The sequence below is a fragment of the Giraffa tippelskirchi genome, chromosome 6 (genome assembly GCF_054371585.1).
Source record: "Giraffa tippelskirchi isolate mGirTip1 chromosome 6, T2T-mGirTip1v1.2.pri, whole genome shotgun sequence".
In the NCBI taxonomy this organism is placed as follows: domain Eukaryota; kingdom Metazoa; phylum Chordata; class Mammalia; order Artiodactyla; family Giraffidae; genus Giraffa; species Giraffa tippelskirchi.
Window position 1 is genome coordinate 103679820 of NC_137280.1, and position 16364 is coordinate 103696183.

At 39.3% G+C, this 16364-nt stretch overlaps 1 long non-coding RNA gene across 3 annotated transcripts in view; it reads left to right on the plus strand.

Annotated features, from left to right (window-relative positions):
* The window catches only part of LOC145509733 (uncharacterized), a 1421207-nt gene that overhangs the window by 298583 nt on the left and 1106260 nt on the right, over positions 1–16364 (plus strand). For all 3 annotated transcript variants that reach the window (XR_014056369.1, XR_014056366.1, XR_014056370.1), the window contains exon 3: positions 11651–11849. This is a non-coding gene — a long non-coding RNA (uncharacterized LOC145509733). The remainder of the gene's footprint in view (positions 1–11650; positions 11850–16364) is intronic.

Below are 16364 nucleotides of genomic sequence, written 5' to 3' on the forward strand. Positions count from 1 at the left end.
AGAGACATTACTTTGTCAACAAAGGTCTCTCTAGTCAAGGCAATGGTTTTTCCAGTAGTCATGTATAGATGTGAGGGTTGGACTATAAAGAAAGCTGAGCACCGAAGAATTGATGCTTTTGAACTGTGGTGTTGGAAAAGACTCTTGAGAGTCCCTTGGACTGCAAGGCGATCCAACCAGTCCATCCTAAAGGAGATCAGTCCTGGGTGTTCATTGGAAGGACTGATGTTGAAGCTGCAACTCCAATACTTTGGCCGCCTCATGCAAAGAGCTGACTCATTTGAAAAGACCCTGGTGCTGGGAAAGATTGAGGGCAGGAGGAGAAGGGGATGACAGAGGATGAGATGGTTGGATGGCATCACTGACTCAATGGACATGAGTTTGGGTAAGCTCCGGGAGTTGGTGATGGACAGGGAGGCCTGGTGTGCTACATTTCATGGGGTTGCAGAGTCAGACACAACTGAGCGACTGAACTGAACTGAACTGAATTTCAAATATACTAAGTAATGATGTTAAAATACTATAGAAATGAGGAGAGTGAGATTTCTTTGCCTAGAGAAGTTGGGAATTAATTAATAGAAATGTTGACATATGAACTGAGACTTGAAAATTCAGCGTTTTCATTCCAGAAGAAAAAATCTTATGTATACATACATATATATATATATATATATATATAAATGGGATCATGAAAGAGCATGGCATAACTGAAGGATTAGATAGCACTTCATCCACATGCTTTTTGAGAACTTGTGTTATAGATATAACATATATCTATAGCATATATACATATTGAGAATTCAAAAATGTGGTTGCATCGAATCAACCTTGTTATTTATTTTCTTGTGCCTATAAAAGAATGGACTTCATCTTTAGGGTAAGAGGAGACTGGCTGACTGGTACTGTATTTCTCTGAACTGACTTTTTTTTTTTTTTGCCTTAGAACAGGTATACAGGCATTTTATACTTTAGAAATCTGGAATCTGACTCTATGAGTCGTTCAGTGTTGCTATATACCATTACACCCAATTGTTAAAGGAGGCAACCAAGTGGAAAATATTGGATCTTTTACACAGTAGGAAGAGAGAGGAACTAGGGCCAATGATAAAATAATTGTGAATACAAAAGAAAGGAGAGGAACCAGCAAATAATGTTGGAAGTTTTTTTGGGGGAGGTAGGGAATGGAAACACACTTGGATGTTAACACCTGAAAGTAAGACATTTTTGAGTGGTAGAAACTGGCCACTATGTTTATTGTTCCCTGGAAGTCTCAACAAAGATCTGGTCTGTGGGTAAAGGCATTATTGACATAGTGCTGCAGAATGAACTATGACAGCAGAAATAACCACCATCCTCTAGACTTAAGGTAATCTGCAGTTTTCCTGGGTCGAATAAAGCAAGGGGGAGAGAAGCCAATATGGATATGTCTGTTCATGCTCTTCTTGCCAACATTGGCATATAAAGTTTTGAAGTCCAGGTTAGATTTGATTTCAGAAAATGAAGGAATATACTAAAGTGGGTTGCCATGCCCTCTTCCGAAGATGGACAGGGAGGCCTGGCATGCTGCAATTCATGGGGTCACAAAGAGTCAGACATGACTGAGAGACTGAACTGAACTGAACTTCCCAAGTCAGGGGTTGAACCTAGTTCTCCCATATTGCGGGTGGATTCTTCACCATCTGAGCTACCGGGAAGGCCACATAGAAAATGAAGGAATATATATATATTTTTTGCATCTTGTCTCTCATTGAGTACCTATTATCAACATACCTGATGCATTATTTAATTTCACTTTGCGTGTGTGTGTGCCAGGCCACTTCAGTCGTGTCTGACTCTTTGCAACTCTATGGACTGTAGTCCACCAGGCTCCCCTGTTCATGGGATTCTCCAGGCAAGAATACTGGAGTTGGTTGCCATGCCCTTCTTCAGGGAATCGTCCCAACCCAGGGACTGAACCCACATCTCCTATGTCTCCTACATTGGCAGGCAGTTTCTTTACCACTAGCGCCACCTGGAAAGTCTAATTTCACTTTGAGTGAGTGAGTGAAAGTCACTCAGTTGTGTCTGACTCTTTGCGACCCCATGGACTATCCAGTCCATGGAATTCTCCAGTCCAGAATACTGGAGTGGGTAGCTGTTTCCTTCTCTTTATAAAGGTTTTGCCACCTTGAGGGTAAGCATTGAATCTTCATTGCCTTTATAACTTCAGCAACTCATTCATGCTGCATATAAAGCAGATGAGTGCTGACTGAACAAATGAAATCAGTCCTAGGGATTCAGAGAGATTGATGTCAGTGTCTACTGTAGAACTTACCAGAGTAATTAGGTAAGTGTGTAACTTTCAGACCCACTTTTCACAGGACTGAAGATCTTTGTGCTTTGGATTCATTATGATTTAGACCTTCCTCAGTGATGAAATAATGCTCGCTTAATTGTAATGATAATTTTCTTTAGTTTATCTGATGCCAAGGTTACTGTCAACATAGAGAAAATGGTATGGCCTTATTAAGAACATTATACATTCCTTTCATATGTATAAGGAAGTGCCCATATTTGTCTCTAAGTTTAAAGACTTTCCTGATAGCTCATTTGGTAAAGAATCCACCTGCAATGCAGGAGACCCCAGTTCAATTCCTGGGTTGGGAAGATCCCCTGAAGAAGGGATAGGCTACCCACTCCAGTATTCTTGGGCTTCCCTTGTGGCTCAGCTAGTAAAGAATCTGCCTGCAATGTGGGAGACCTGGGTTCGATCCCTGGGTTGGGAAGATCCCCTGGAGTAATGGAAAGGCTATCCGCTCCAGTATTCTGGCCTGGAGAATTCCATGGGCTGTATAGTCCATGGGGTTGCAAAGAGTCGGACACGACTGAGTGACAAATGATCTGTTTCTTCGTTTTTGACATGGATGTGATAATTTTGCTTATTGTACTGGATTATTATGAGGTTAAAATGAAAATAATATAGTGAAAGCAATTATTACTATTTAAAAATCTATTTGCCCCTCTTCTATTACTGGAAATATTTTGATTTAAGTAATTCAATGTTTATGTGTGTGTGTGGCAGAGATGTGCATTCAATCCTTGGGTCAGGAAGATCCTCTGGAGGAGGGCACGGAAATCCACTTCAGTATTCTTGCCTGGAGAATCCTATGGACAGAGACTGGCGGGCTATAGTCCAGAGGGTCTCAAAGAGTCAGATATGACTGAAGTGATCATACAGGACACACACCATTCAAAAATACATCTTTGTATTGTCTTCAGAGATTGGATAGATATAATATTTGTTGGAGAGGGTGTGGAGAAAAGGGAACCCTCTTACACTGTTGGTGGGAACACTTTTATAACAGTTTTTAAGGTGTATAACAATCATTTTGCATTTATGTTTATATGCTGCCTGAAAGACCTCACTCATACAAGGGCCAAACAAGTAAGTTGTTTTCAATTAAGGATATCAATTTAATGCTTGGTGTTTACACATGACTTTTTGTATGAGTTAGGGAGTTCATACTTTCAAAATGGGTATAAGCAATAAACAACTTCATTTTATATCAGTGTTAGCCCTCTAAACTAATAAAAATACTGTGACTATTATATGACAGCATTGTAGATTTTTTTAAAGTTAATTTTCTATTACTGATAATGCATGGATATTCCTAATGATTCCATTAGAGTTTAAATAACAGAATTCAGCACAAATGTATTTTTACTGACTAGAGAAACATAATTTCTCTGGAACTGCAGCTGCTGAAGTTGAAGATGAGGTTCTTACTATCCCTTAGGGAGATTACTGTCTCTGCCAGCTGACTGAGTTTTTATACAGCCAGCGATTTATTAGATTGCTTTGCTCTTAAGTGTGATAATAGGCCTTATGCTTAGCAAGGTTTAGAGACTTCCAGCGCATTAATATTTTATGGCAATGACAGGCAAGACACATTTTGTTTACCTAACAAGACAAGCCAAGCCAGAGCTTATGTGTATTGGAGTATTGGAGATGAGCACTTTCAACTCTGAGGAACCCTGCCAATTATATATTTAGGGCCTTGTGAAGGCTCTTATATTGTAATCTAATCAGTTCCTTATTTAGTACATTGCTATTATGTGCAAAGAAATTATCATAGCTTTTTCAGTCTGTCCCTCAGTAGGAAGTAACCTCACTGTTAAATGACTAATGTTAACCACGTAACAGCAGTGAATTTTCTAGTGACTTCTTTTCTTTTAGTAACAGATTTCATTTCATTTGGAAATCAGACAGACATAAACCAAAGCTTAGGTAGATGTACATATATCCAACTTAACTTAGAAGATCCACTCAAATAATTTGAATCACCTACTAAGTACTCTTGATTTCTGAAATTTTGTCATTGTTGCCTTCTTATTTTATAAACTATTTAAAATATGGTAATTCCTGGGCCACTTGCAGAATAGAAGCAGAAATAACAATCACAATATGAAACAGACCCAGCCATGCAAGTTAGTACAGTATCATTTCAATTTTGTTTATTTTCTTTGCAAAGTTAACAGTTGCGTTAGTTTTCATAAGGGACAAAAATCGTAAGTCTCAATGATAGTAAAGGTTGGAATATTGATTCTCTTTAATTTCAAATCCTCTTAGTGTACCTAGCTCCTCTGTACATTTTAAACACAGAATTATATATGCAATGTTTCTTCAGTATTTTAAGGACTGTGACTGTTCCAATCAAATTATTAGGTATTTATTATTTGTAATATTAAGCTGCATTTTTATACATTTATTAGTAAGCCTTTAGTTTATATTTGAGATCAGTCAGTTCAGTTTAGTCACTCAGTTTATGTCCAACTATTTGCGACCCCATGGGCTGCAGTACACCAGGCTTCCCTGTTCATCACCAACTCCCAGAGCTTGCTCAAACTAATATCCATCAAGTCGGTAATGCCATCCAACCATCTCATCCTCTGTCATCCCCTTCTCCTCCTGCCTTCAATCTTTCCCAGCATCAGGGTCTTTTCCAGTGAGTCAGTTCTTTGCATCAGGTGGCCAAAGTACTTGAGCTTCATCTTGAGCATCAGTCCTTGCAATGAACATTCAGGACTGATTTCCTTTAGGATGGACTGGTGATCTCCTTGCAGTCCAAGGGACTCTTCAAGAGTCTTCTCCAACAACACAGTTCAAATCATCAATTCTTTGGCGCTCAACTTTCTTTATGGTCCAACTGTCACATCCATACATAACTACTGAAGAAACCATAGCTTTGACTAGACAGACCTTTGTCAGCAAAGTAATGTCTCTGCTTTTTAATATGCTGTCTGGGTTTGTCATAGCTTTCCTTCCAAGGAGCAAGTGTCTTTTAATTTCGTGGCTGCAGTCACCATCTGCAGTGATTTTGGAGCCTAAGAAAATAAAGTCTGTCACTGTTTCCGTTGTTTTTCCATCTATTTGCCATATTTGAGATATTATAATTTAAATATACAATGGAATTTGAAATTTCTCAATTTGTTAACATTACCTCAGAGTAGCCCCAGCCATAGATGTCATCTGCCCTGAGAAGACAGAGACGTTTAGAAAAGGACTGGGTAGCTTCTATGAAATTGGCTACAGTATATTTTGTGGGAAAAGAGGAGAGGGAACGGACAGACATGGGGTAGGAGTATGGGGATCGGGCAGTTGAAAGGGAAAGAAGCCTGAACGTGTTGAAAAGTGAGTCAGTATGTGTTCAAAGCCACAAAATACCAAGTACATGTAGATTTAGAAGACTCACTCATATCCAGTGTTCCAATGAGTCATAAACACAAACCATGTTGTGCTCTGCAGGGTCCCTCCGTGCATTCATTACTCTTTATGCCATTCTGTGCAAGCCTCAGAGGAACACAGCCAACTCCCACATCTTGGTGTTAGTGGGGTCTTATTGCGGCTGGCACTTTGCCTGTGCTTGACTAAGTATGCTGATGTTTATGAAAGAGGGAAAAAAAATGGAAAACATTTAGTTTGAGTGGACAGATTGTTTTCTTGTTTAAACTGGTGTGGTGGGGTAGAATGGTTGATGTGGGTGGGAATGAATGTTATCACCTGGACTAATGTCTTGATAATTACAAATATACAATAAAATGAAATTGATCCTTTGTGCAAATCATCAGAATTTTTTTGTTTGTTTGTTTGTTTTTTGGAAGTGGGGACTTCATGTGACTCTAGTGATAATTCTGAAGAATGCTTGGCCAGTAGGGTGTGGAAGTTGTGACTCCTCTTTCAGAGCCTTTCTTCTTTCCCTTAAATTGCCTAGAGAGTGTTTATTTAAATGCTAGTTAATTAAATTTTAGTAAGGACCAATGCAATCAGATTTATCTCGGTCTCTTCATCTTCTGTTCCTAATTTAGCTGTTAAGAAGTACTTTTTGATTGCAAACCCCATGGAAGAAAACATCAGAAGGGTATGAGAGGACGGCACAGAGATTATGTTAAGCTTCATCAACTGGGAAATAAAGTGAAAGTAAATTTTCAAAGTGCTGGAAAGTAGTAGAGACACATAAATATACACACTATATCAAGCATGATAGTTTAACTCTGTTCTCCACTTTATTCATGTGTTCAAGTCAAATTTTTTTTTTCTCTGCTTCCCTCTCCTTCCCAGAGCAATATGGTTTTCAAACTTGAGAGATGCTTAAACTAGAGCACTGTTGGGAAAGCATTGATTCCGGCTTTGTTAAGGGAATTTAGAGGCCCAGTGACTTGGAGCAAATCATATGGCTGGTGATTGGCTTTGTCTATGTTTTTGTAAGTGATTAAAAAGAAAACCACTTCAATAATCCCCAGACCTCTGCTCTCTGCTGGGATCTCTTCCAACCAGGCCTGCTCAGCGGAACCCCTGGGGGGTGGAAAGCACACAAGCTCTGGGCCAAAGAATTAGAAAAAGCAACAAAGAAGTTGGAACCAAAAAGTTCAATGTGGGCCAGAATTCAAGGGCGTAATAACCTTTTTTTTTTTTTTCTAGTGTGAGTCTCATTCCCCTTTGTTTTGCAGATCACCTTCTCTTAGCTTTCAGGGGGCCTCACAAAACCTTAGATGATTATATTATATGTATTTGAACACATAGACAGTTTGGCTTTGAGTTGCCACTAGATGACAAAGAGATAATTTGAGTAGCATATGATTTTCAAGAGCCATAATGTTGAGTTCTTGGTGAAAGAACTGATCTATCCTTAGTGAACACTCTGAAATGAAGGAATTTCAGAACAGATTTCCCAAGTGGATGAGTTTCTAGTCCTAAAACAAACAATAAATAAAACCTAAATTCATTTAGTATTCTCTATGTTGACTTTATATTATTTTTTTTATTAAAATATTTGCATATACTTAAAATCTAAATCAATTGCTTATCTAGTGGGGAAGACAGTGTGTTCTGGGTTCTGAAGTCTGAATGTCAAGGTTGGAATTCTTGGTCCACCGCCTGTTTGTTCTAAGATCTTAGATAAACCAAAGCCATCTGGCCCTTCTTTCCTCATTTGTAAAATAGATATAATGATAAGGTATCATCTGGGGTTGCTTGAAGCAAAAAGGAAGTTATATATATCACATATTTCACACAGTACTTAATAAAATTGATTATATTATCTTTGGTACAGGAAACTTGCTTTATGCTTTTCTGTCTTTCCATATTACTGAGGATTTTAGAGAAGACTGAATAAAGGATGATAGTTTTGGAATATAGTGATTTATAGTCATTTTCTCAAACTCCTTTTTCACCTTACAAGTAGATGATAAAATTACTAAGTCTCTCTCTTTTTTTATAAAGTAATATTGGGAGAATATTTCTTTTAGACAATTGTAGTGTGTTTTCCTTCCTGTAAATCATTAAAGTATTAATACCAGACAATTGTCCATTCTGAAATCACAGTGGGTTTAGTGTGCTTGAAGAAGTTGAATAGTTTTTTTGCATTTATGGTTATTCATGCAAATAAAGATGGACTAAGGCTTTATAAAGTAACATCTATACTTAGAATTGCATTCATTTATAATAATGTGTTATGTGTGCTCAGTCACTCAGTTATTTCTAACTCTTTGCAACCCTATGGACTGTAGCCCACCAGGCTCCTCTGTCCAAGGGATTTCCCAGGCACAAGTACTGGAGTGGATTGCTGTTTCTTCTCCAGGGGATCTTCCTGACCCAGGAATTGAACCTGTGTCTCTTGCATCTCCTGCATTGGCAGGTGGATTCTTTACCATTGTGCTACCTGAGAAGCCCCAATAATGTATCACTTTAAAAATACATTAAATAGCCATATTTGTCTCACCCAGAAATATCCTGATGAAAAGAAAATCCAGGAGTAATTATATGAATTCTGTACATAAGACTTGCTATTTTGTTTTATGCTGTTAGCTATTTAATACTACAAGTATTTGTACAATGGTCAAAACATTAGAAATAATTAGCCTAAATGTGTTTAAACCTCAACAGAAAACACTTGTACTCTAAAAGATCTAAATATTTAATGAGATTTTTAAAAACCACAATTACAGCTTTTTATAGAAAAGGAACTTTACCTCTGAGACCTGAAAAAAGACTGTTTATTATATAAAGAAAGAGACTTTTATATTTTTAAAGTACAATTTAATAAGAATTGTACCATTCCAATTTTAAAAACTACAGCTTGAGAAGAAAAACAGAAATGTCATGTCAGAAAAATATTTTAGAAGGGTAGCACCTATATACTTTTTAGGAAAATGTCCAAAGTATACAGAAGGCAGAAATCTTTCTCAGACTGTTTTAGTTTACTGAATTTTCTGTACCTCAAAAATCATAGCAGAATTCTCTGGAGACACCTCTAGGGATGTATTACATCATAAAGTACACCAAGGATAGTAACCCATGTTATTAAACTGTCAACATACATTATACTACAATTTGTCCTCGATCCAATGCAACTAAAAAGCCACATTGTTGGCAAGACGTTTAAAACATAAGCCTGTTCTCTAATCATCTAAAGCCTAAGGTACTTTGGGGGAAAAAATGCTGTAATAATCGCTCTACTACTCTGTAGCAGCACGTGTGAATTTCGCTGGTTTTGTACAGCAAATGTTCAGCTCTTACAAGAAAGGATTCAGGAGGATTACCACTTAAAGGCTTTGACTAGTGATGCTGTAGATGTCTCATTTCACAGCATATTAATATAGGTTTTGTATAATAATAATAGCAGGGAGAAACAAATCTTAAAAGCTAGAATTTAAATCATATTTAATTTTCACACAAATGTTTAACATAAGATCTGACAATGTAAGATTGTTGACACCATCTAACTCCACATTTATAGAAAGTCAGAGTATCCTTTTAAACCCTGAAATTTAGTAATCTACAGAAATGGGGACAGACTAAGTGCTATCTTTCAATATTTCCCACAAACTTTATTTGTGAACTAGGCAAGGTGTTCACGAAAGGAGGAACTTGACAATGAAGATAAAATTTATTGTGCAGAGATGTCTGGGGGTTCACTTTCAGGAGATGTCCTATGCTATGGTATGACCTTTTTCAGAGGTTCGCTTGCTATGAGGATTTCAAAGTTAAAAGGAAAAAGGACATAAGCCAAGTGGCACAAAGTAATTTTTATTAAGATTTCATCTTGGAATAAGCAGAAAGGATGAGAAAGCAGGGGGATGGGGGACTTATTTTCTGTAACCTAAAGAATACCCATCCAAGTGATTGTAGGTATATCCCAGTATACTTTTGGTATTCAATACATATGGAAATATAAACATCATTTTTTTTAAAGTAGAAGTTATGTGTATAATGTCATGCTGTCTAATAGCATCAGGAAAATTTATGGTGTGTGAAATTCAGTTCTTTTTTTTTTTTTTTTTGGAAATAAATTCTTTGTTTTCCCTTGCATAATTAAATTGAGTTGGCTTGAAAAGTTGGGAAACCTGTTAGGGTTAAGACACTAGCTTCCTATGTGTCTTCCCCTCATCCATTCTAGCCTTTGCATCCTCTACCTGGGTGAACTCTCTCTCTCTCTATAGTCACTAAGTCATGTCCGACTCTTGCAACCCCATGGACTGTAGCCCACCAGGTTCCTCTGTCCATGAGATTCTCCAGGCAAGAATACTGGAGTGGGTTGCCATTTCCTTTTCCAGGGGATCTTCTCATCCCAGGAATTGAACCCTTGTCTCCTGCATTGCAGGCAGATTCTTTACTAACTGTGTTATGAGGAAGTCTCAAGGACTGTCAGGCTCATAGTTGACATTGCATAAATAGTTTTTAAGTAAATAAAATGGTGAACAATTGCAGTGAGTTTAACTAAACATAATCAGTTTTTTTCTAGCTGTGACTGGAAAGCAGTTGTCAATTCTATCATGTGCCAGCATTTCTTCCATAGAATTTTTGATGACTTGGGTCCTGGGAAGGTATAATGAAGACACAGATTGATATGATGGTGGAATCTGAAGATTTTTTAATATTTTCAGCATCATGGGAGCTCTGTTATGGATGAATATTGCCTTCCTCAGAGGAGTACTTTCGACTACTTTCATCATTATTCCCCAACTTCAGAATCTGTCACCAAGACACTATTGTGGAAAGAGTCAGCCTACCCCTTTGATCTTTGTTTCTAAATTTAGGGAAATTCATTTTCAGGGATCTCAAGTCTCTTGTGGGAAAAATCTCCTGCCCCATCAACATGGGGCCTAACTCTGCATCTTTGGCAATGATGGTACCAATACATACGTGTATTCATACATGTGCAGTCATATATCTGAGTTACTCAGATTCTACACAATAATTAAAGTCAGGACAGTGCCATGACAGTGCATTTAAAGTCACTGCTGTTAAAGTCAATGACAATGCAGACTAGACAGTGTTTTGTCTAATCATTGACAACAAACAAGGGGAAATAGTGATGACAGCAACTTCATCTTCAGGCCTTTGCCGTCGCTTTAGTAGAGAATCTAGAAAACTTTCCCTGTTTTTGTTAAAGCCATCCTCCATTTGATACATTTGAGCTTTTTATTCTTATTGGTTAAAATGCAAATTGAAAATAGGGAAAGTTCATAAGCAAATATATATTTCCCTGATTCATCCGTACCTTGCAGCATCTCATAATCTCTCCATGATTCTGTAATTAAAGATACAAGACAGATGAAAAGAATTCATGAGACAATCACACCTTAAAATATTCAAAGTGAGTAACATTGTATGATCTACAAACAGCCTAACTCTGTAACTCTTTGCACAATGTTTTTGTTTGTTTGTCTGTTTTCCATCTAGTAGCTCTGAATGTCAATCAAGTTAACATGAAATTGTGGACACACGGTCTAAAAGAAATTAAGTTACTTCCTAAATTTTAGCTGCTGCCAGTCTGTCAGTTCAAATGAATATGTGTATGTATGTGTGTGTATTAATACTCTTGTTTCCTTCAGATATTTTTTCAGTGTAGGGTTAGAGAAAATTAATTATAAACTAAATAAACTGTATTACCAACTATTATACATAACCTACTGTGTTTCATTGTTTGACTCAATATTAGATGCTATATCTTCATTCCTAATTTTACAACCATTCAGCATATTAATAAATTTTATACACAGCTTTGTTTCACAGAAGTTTTTAATATGCTTTCTCTTTTTTGCAATAAGCATCTTCTTTTTTCCCTATACAGACACATGCATTTGTTTACATTTTCATGTCTGTACACAGATTGGAGGATATTCAAATTTCATGCTCTGTGGCTGGGAATAAGAACCAAGACCAAATTTATAAATTTATTCACCAAGATCATGTCTGAAGTAACATCTCCAGATGAGAATTTGAAAAGCAAAGAGATGAGATCCTGTACAGGTGGCGTGACCAACATGGTTGGCTTTTCCTTAGTATGGGGTGAGGCTGATTTGATTGAGTAAGTAAGTCATAGTAGTCATTAGTAAGTTAGATTTCATTTTAATTTTTCTCTTTCAGTAAGAGGGTTGTACTGTGTATCCATCTTGGTGTTTGTGGTAATTTGTATTAACAATTTATTATTTTAAAAAATTGCTCAAGTATAGTTGATTTAAAACATGTTAATTCCTTTTGTATGACAAAGTGATTCAGATATACATATATATACACACACATTCTTTATCATATTCTTTTCCATTATGATTTATCATGGGATAGTAAATATAGTCGGAGAAGGCAATGGCAACCCACTCCAGTACTCTTGCCTGGAAAATCCCATGGACGGAGGAGCCTGGTGGGCTGCAGTCCTTGGGGTCGCGCAGAGTCGGAAACGACTGAGTGACTTCACTTTCACTTTTCACTTTCATGCATTGGAGAAGGAAATGGCAACCCACTCCAGTGTTCTCGCCTGGAGAATCCCAGGGATGGCGGAGCCTGGTGGGCTGCCGTCTATGTGGTAGCACAGAGTCGGACACGACTGAGCGACTTCACTTTCACCTTTCACTTTCATGCACTGGAGAAGGAAATGGCAACCCACTCCAGTGTTCTTGCCTGGAGAATCCCAGGGATGGCGGAGCCTGGTGGGCTGCCGTCTATGTGGTAGCACAGAGTCGGACACGACTGAAGCGACTTAGCAGCAGCAGCAGTAAATATACTTCCCTGTGTTATACAGTAAGACCTTGTTGCTTCTCCATTTTATATATACTAGTTTGCATCTGCTAATCTCAAACTCCCAATCTATTCCTCCTCTACACCTGTCCCCCTTGATGACCACATATTTGCTCTCTATGTCTGTAAATCTGTTTGTGTTTCATAGAAAAGTTCATTTCGGTCATATTTTAGATTTCATACATCAGTTCAGTTCAATTCAGTTGCTCAGTCGTGTCTGACTCTTTGTGACCCCATGAATTGCAGCACGCCAGGCCTCCCTGTCCATCACCAACTCCCGGAGTCTACCCAAACCCATGTCCATCGAGTCGGTGATGCTATCCAACCATCTCATCCTATGTTGTCCCCTTTTTCTCTGCCCCCAATCCTTTCCGGCAAGAGGGTCTTTTCCAATGAGTCAACTTTTCGCATGAGGTAGCCAAAGTATTGGAGTTTCAACTTCAACATCAGTCCTTTCAATGAACACCCAGGACTGATCTCCTTTAGGACAGATTGGTTGGATCTCCTTGCAGTCCAAGGAACTCTCAAGAGTCTTCCCAACACCACAGTTCAAAAGCATCAATTCTTCGGCGCTCAGCTTTCTTCACTGTCCAACTCTCACATCCATACATGACTACTGGAAAAACCATAACCTTGACTAGACGGACCTTTGTTGGCAAACTAATGTCTCTGCTTTTCAGTATGCTATCAAGGTTGGTAATAACCTTCCTTCCAAAGAATAAGCGTCTTTTAATTTCATGGCTGCAATCACCATCAGCAGTGATTTTGGAGCCCAAAAAAATAAAGTCTGACACTGTTTCCACTGTTTCCCCATCTATTTACCATGAAGTGATGGGACCAGATGCCATGATCTTAGTTTTCTGAATGTTGAGCTTTAAGCCAACTTTTTCACTCTCCTCTTTCACTTTCATCAAGAGGCTCTTTAGTTCTTCTTCACTTTCTGCCATAAGGGTGGTGTCATCTGCAAATCTGAGATTATTGATATTTCTCCCGGCAATCTTGATTCCAGCTTGTGTTTCTTCCAGCCCAGCGTTTCTCATGATGTACTCTGCATATAAGTTAAATAAGCAGGGTGACAATATACAGCCTTGACATACTCTTTTTCCTATTTGGAACCTGTCTGTTGTTCCATGTCTAGTTCTAACTGTTGCTTCCTGACCTGCATACAGGTTTCTTAAGAGACAGGTCAGATGGTCTGGTATTCCCATCTCTTTCAGAATTTTCCACAGTTTATTGTGATCCACACAGTCAAAGGCTTTGGCATAGTCAATAAAGCAGAAATAGATGTTCTTCTGGAACTCTCTTGCTTTTTTGATGATCCAGTGGGTGTTGGCAATTTGATCTCTGGTTCCTCTGCCTTTTCTAAAACCAGCTTGAACATCTAGAAGTTCACGGTGCACGTATTGTTGAAGCCTGGTTTGGAGAATTTTGAGCGTTACTTTACTAGTGTGTGAGATGAGTGCAATTGTGCTGTAGTCTGAGCATTCTTTGGCATTGCCTTTCTTTGGGATTGGGATGAAAACTGACCTTTTCCAGTCCTGTGGCCACTGCTGAGTTTTCCAGATTTGCTGGCCTATTGAGTGCAGCACTTTCACAGCATCATCTTTGAGGATTTGAAATAGCGCAACTGGAATTCCATCACCTCCAGTAGTTTTGTTTGTAGTGATGCTTCCTAAGGCCCACTTGACTTCGCATTTCAGGATATCTGGCTCTAGGTGAGTGATCACACCATCGTGATTATCTGGGTCGTGAAGATCTTTTTTGTACAGTTCTTCTGTGTATTCTTGCCACTTCTTAATATCTTCTGCTTCTGTTAGGTCCATACCATTTCTGTCCTTTATTGAGCCTATCTTTGCATGAAATGTTCCCTTGGTATCTCTAATTTTCTTGAAGAGAGCTCTAGTCTTTCCCATTCTGTTGTTTCTTCTATTTCTTTGCATTGATTGCTGAGGAAGCCTTTCTTATCTCCCCTTGCTATTCTTGGAACTCTGCATTCAGATGGGAATATCTTTCCTTTTCTCCTTTGCTTTTTGCTTCTCTTCTTTTCACAGCTATTAGTAAGGCCTCTTCAAACAGCCGTTTTGCTTTTTTTCATTTCTTTTCCATGGGGATGGTCTTGATCCCTGTCTCCTCTACAATGTCACGAACCTCTGTCCATAGTTCATCAGGCACTCTGTCTATCAGTTCTAGTCCCTTAAATCTATTTCTCACTTCCAGTGTATAATCATAAGGGATTTTATTTAGGTCATACCTGAATGGTCTAGTGGTTTTCCCTACTTTCTTCAATTTAAGTCTGAATTTGGCAATAAGGAGTTCATGATCTGAGCCACAGTCAGCTTCCGGTTTTGTTTTTGCTGATTGTATAGAGCTTCTCCATCTTTGGCTAAAAAGAATATAATCAATCTGATTTCGGTATTGACCATCTGGTGATGTCCCTGTGTAGAGTCTTCTCTTGTGTTGTTGGAAGAGGGTGTTTGCTATGACCAGTGCGTTCTCTTGGCAAAACTCTATTAGCCTTTGCCCTGCTTCATTCTGTACTCCAAGGCCAAATTTGCCTGCTACGCCAGGTGTTTCCTGACTTCCTACTTTTGCATTCCAGTCCCCTATAATGTAAAGGACATCTTTTTTGGGTGTTAGTTCTAGAAGGTCTTGTAGGTCTTCACAGCACTGTTCAACTTCAGCTTCTTCGGCGTTACTGGTCGGGGCATAGACTTGGATTACCATGATATTGAATGGTTTGCCTTGGAAATGAACAGAGATCATTCTGTCGTTTTTGAGATTGCATCCAAGTACTGCCTTTCGGACTCTTTTGTTGACCACGATGGCTACTTCATTTTTCTAAGGGATTCCTGCCCACAGTAGTAGATATAATGGTCATCTGAGTTAAATTCACCCATTCCAGTCCATCTTAGTTCGCTGATTCCTACAATGTCGACGTTCACTGTTGCCATCTCCTGTTTGACCACTTCCAATTTGCCTTGATTCATGGACCTAACATTCCAGGTTCCTATGCAATATTGCTCTTCACAGCATCGGACTTTGTGTCTATCACCAGTCACATCCACAGCTGGGTATTGTTTTTGCTTTGGCTCCATCCCATCATTCTTTCTGGAGTTATTTCTCCACTGATCTCCAGTAGCATATTGGGCACCTACTGACCTGAGTAATTCATCTTTCAGTGTTTTTTATGAACACGCAGAAACGTGGTGGCTGCGACGGTCCACGCAGAAGCGTGGCAACTGCCACGGTGTGCCCAGAAGCGTGGCGGCTGGGACGGTGCGCACAGAAGCGAGGTCGAGAGGAGCTACCCTGGGCTGGAGCCCGGGGGCGGCAGCCAAGAGGAGCTACCTATGGCCGGAGGCTGGGGGCAGCAGCCGAGAGGAGCTAACTCGCACCGGAGGCCAGGGATGGCGGCGGAGAGGAGCTACCCCGCACCCGAGGCCGGGGGCGGTGGCCAAGAGGAGTTACCCCAGTTCCAAGGAGCAGCGGCTGCGTGGGCACAGGAGGGCCGAGAGGAGTTACTCCACATTCAAGGTCAGGAGGGGCCGTCATGAGTAGATACCCCTTCTTCAAGGTAAGGAGCAACGGCTGTACTTTGCTGGAGCAGCCATGAAGAGATACCCCACATCCAAGGTGTGAGAAACCCAAGTAAGACGGTAAGTGTTGCGAGAGGGCTCAGAGGGCAGACACACTGAAACTATAATCACAGATAACTAGCTAATCTGATCACACGGACCACAGCCTTGTCTATCTCAACGAAACTAAGCCACGCCGTGTGGGGCCACCCAAGAGGGATGGGTCATGGTGG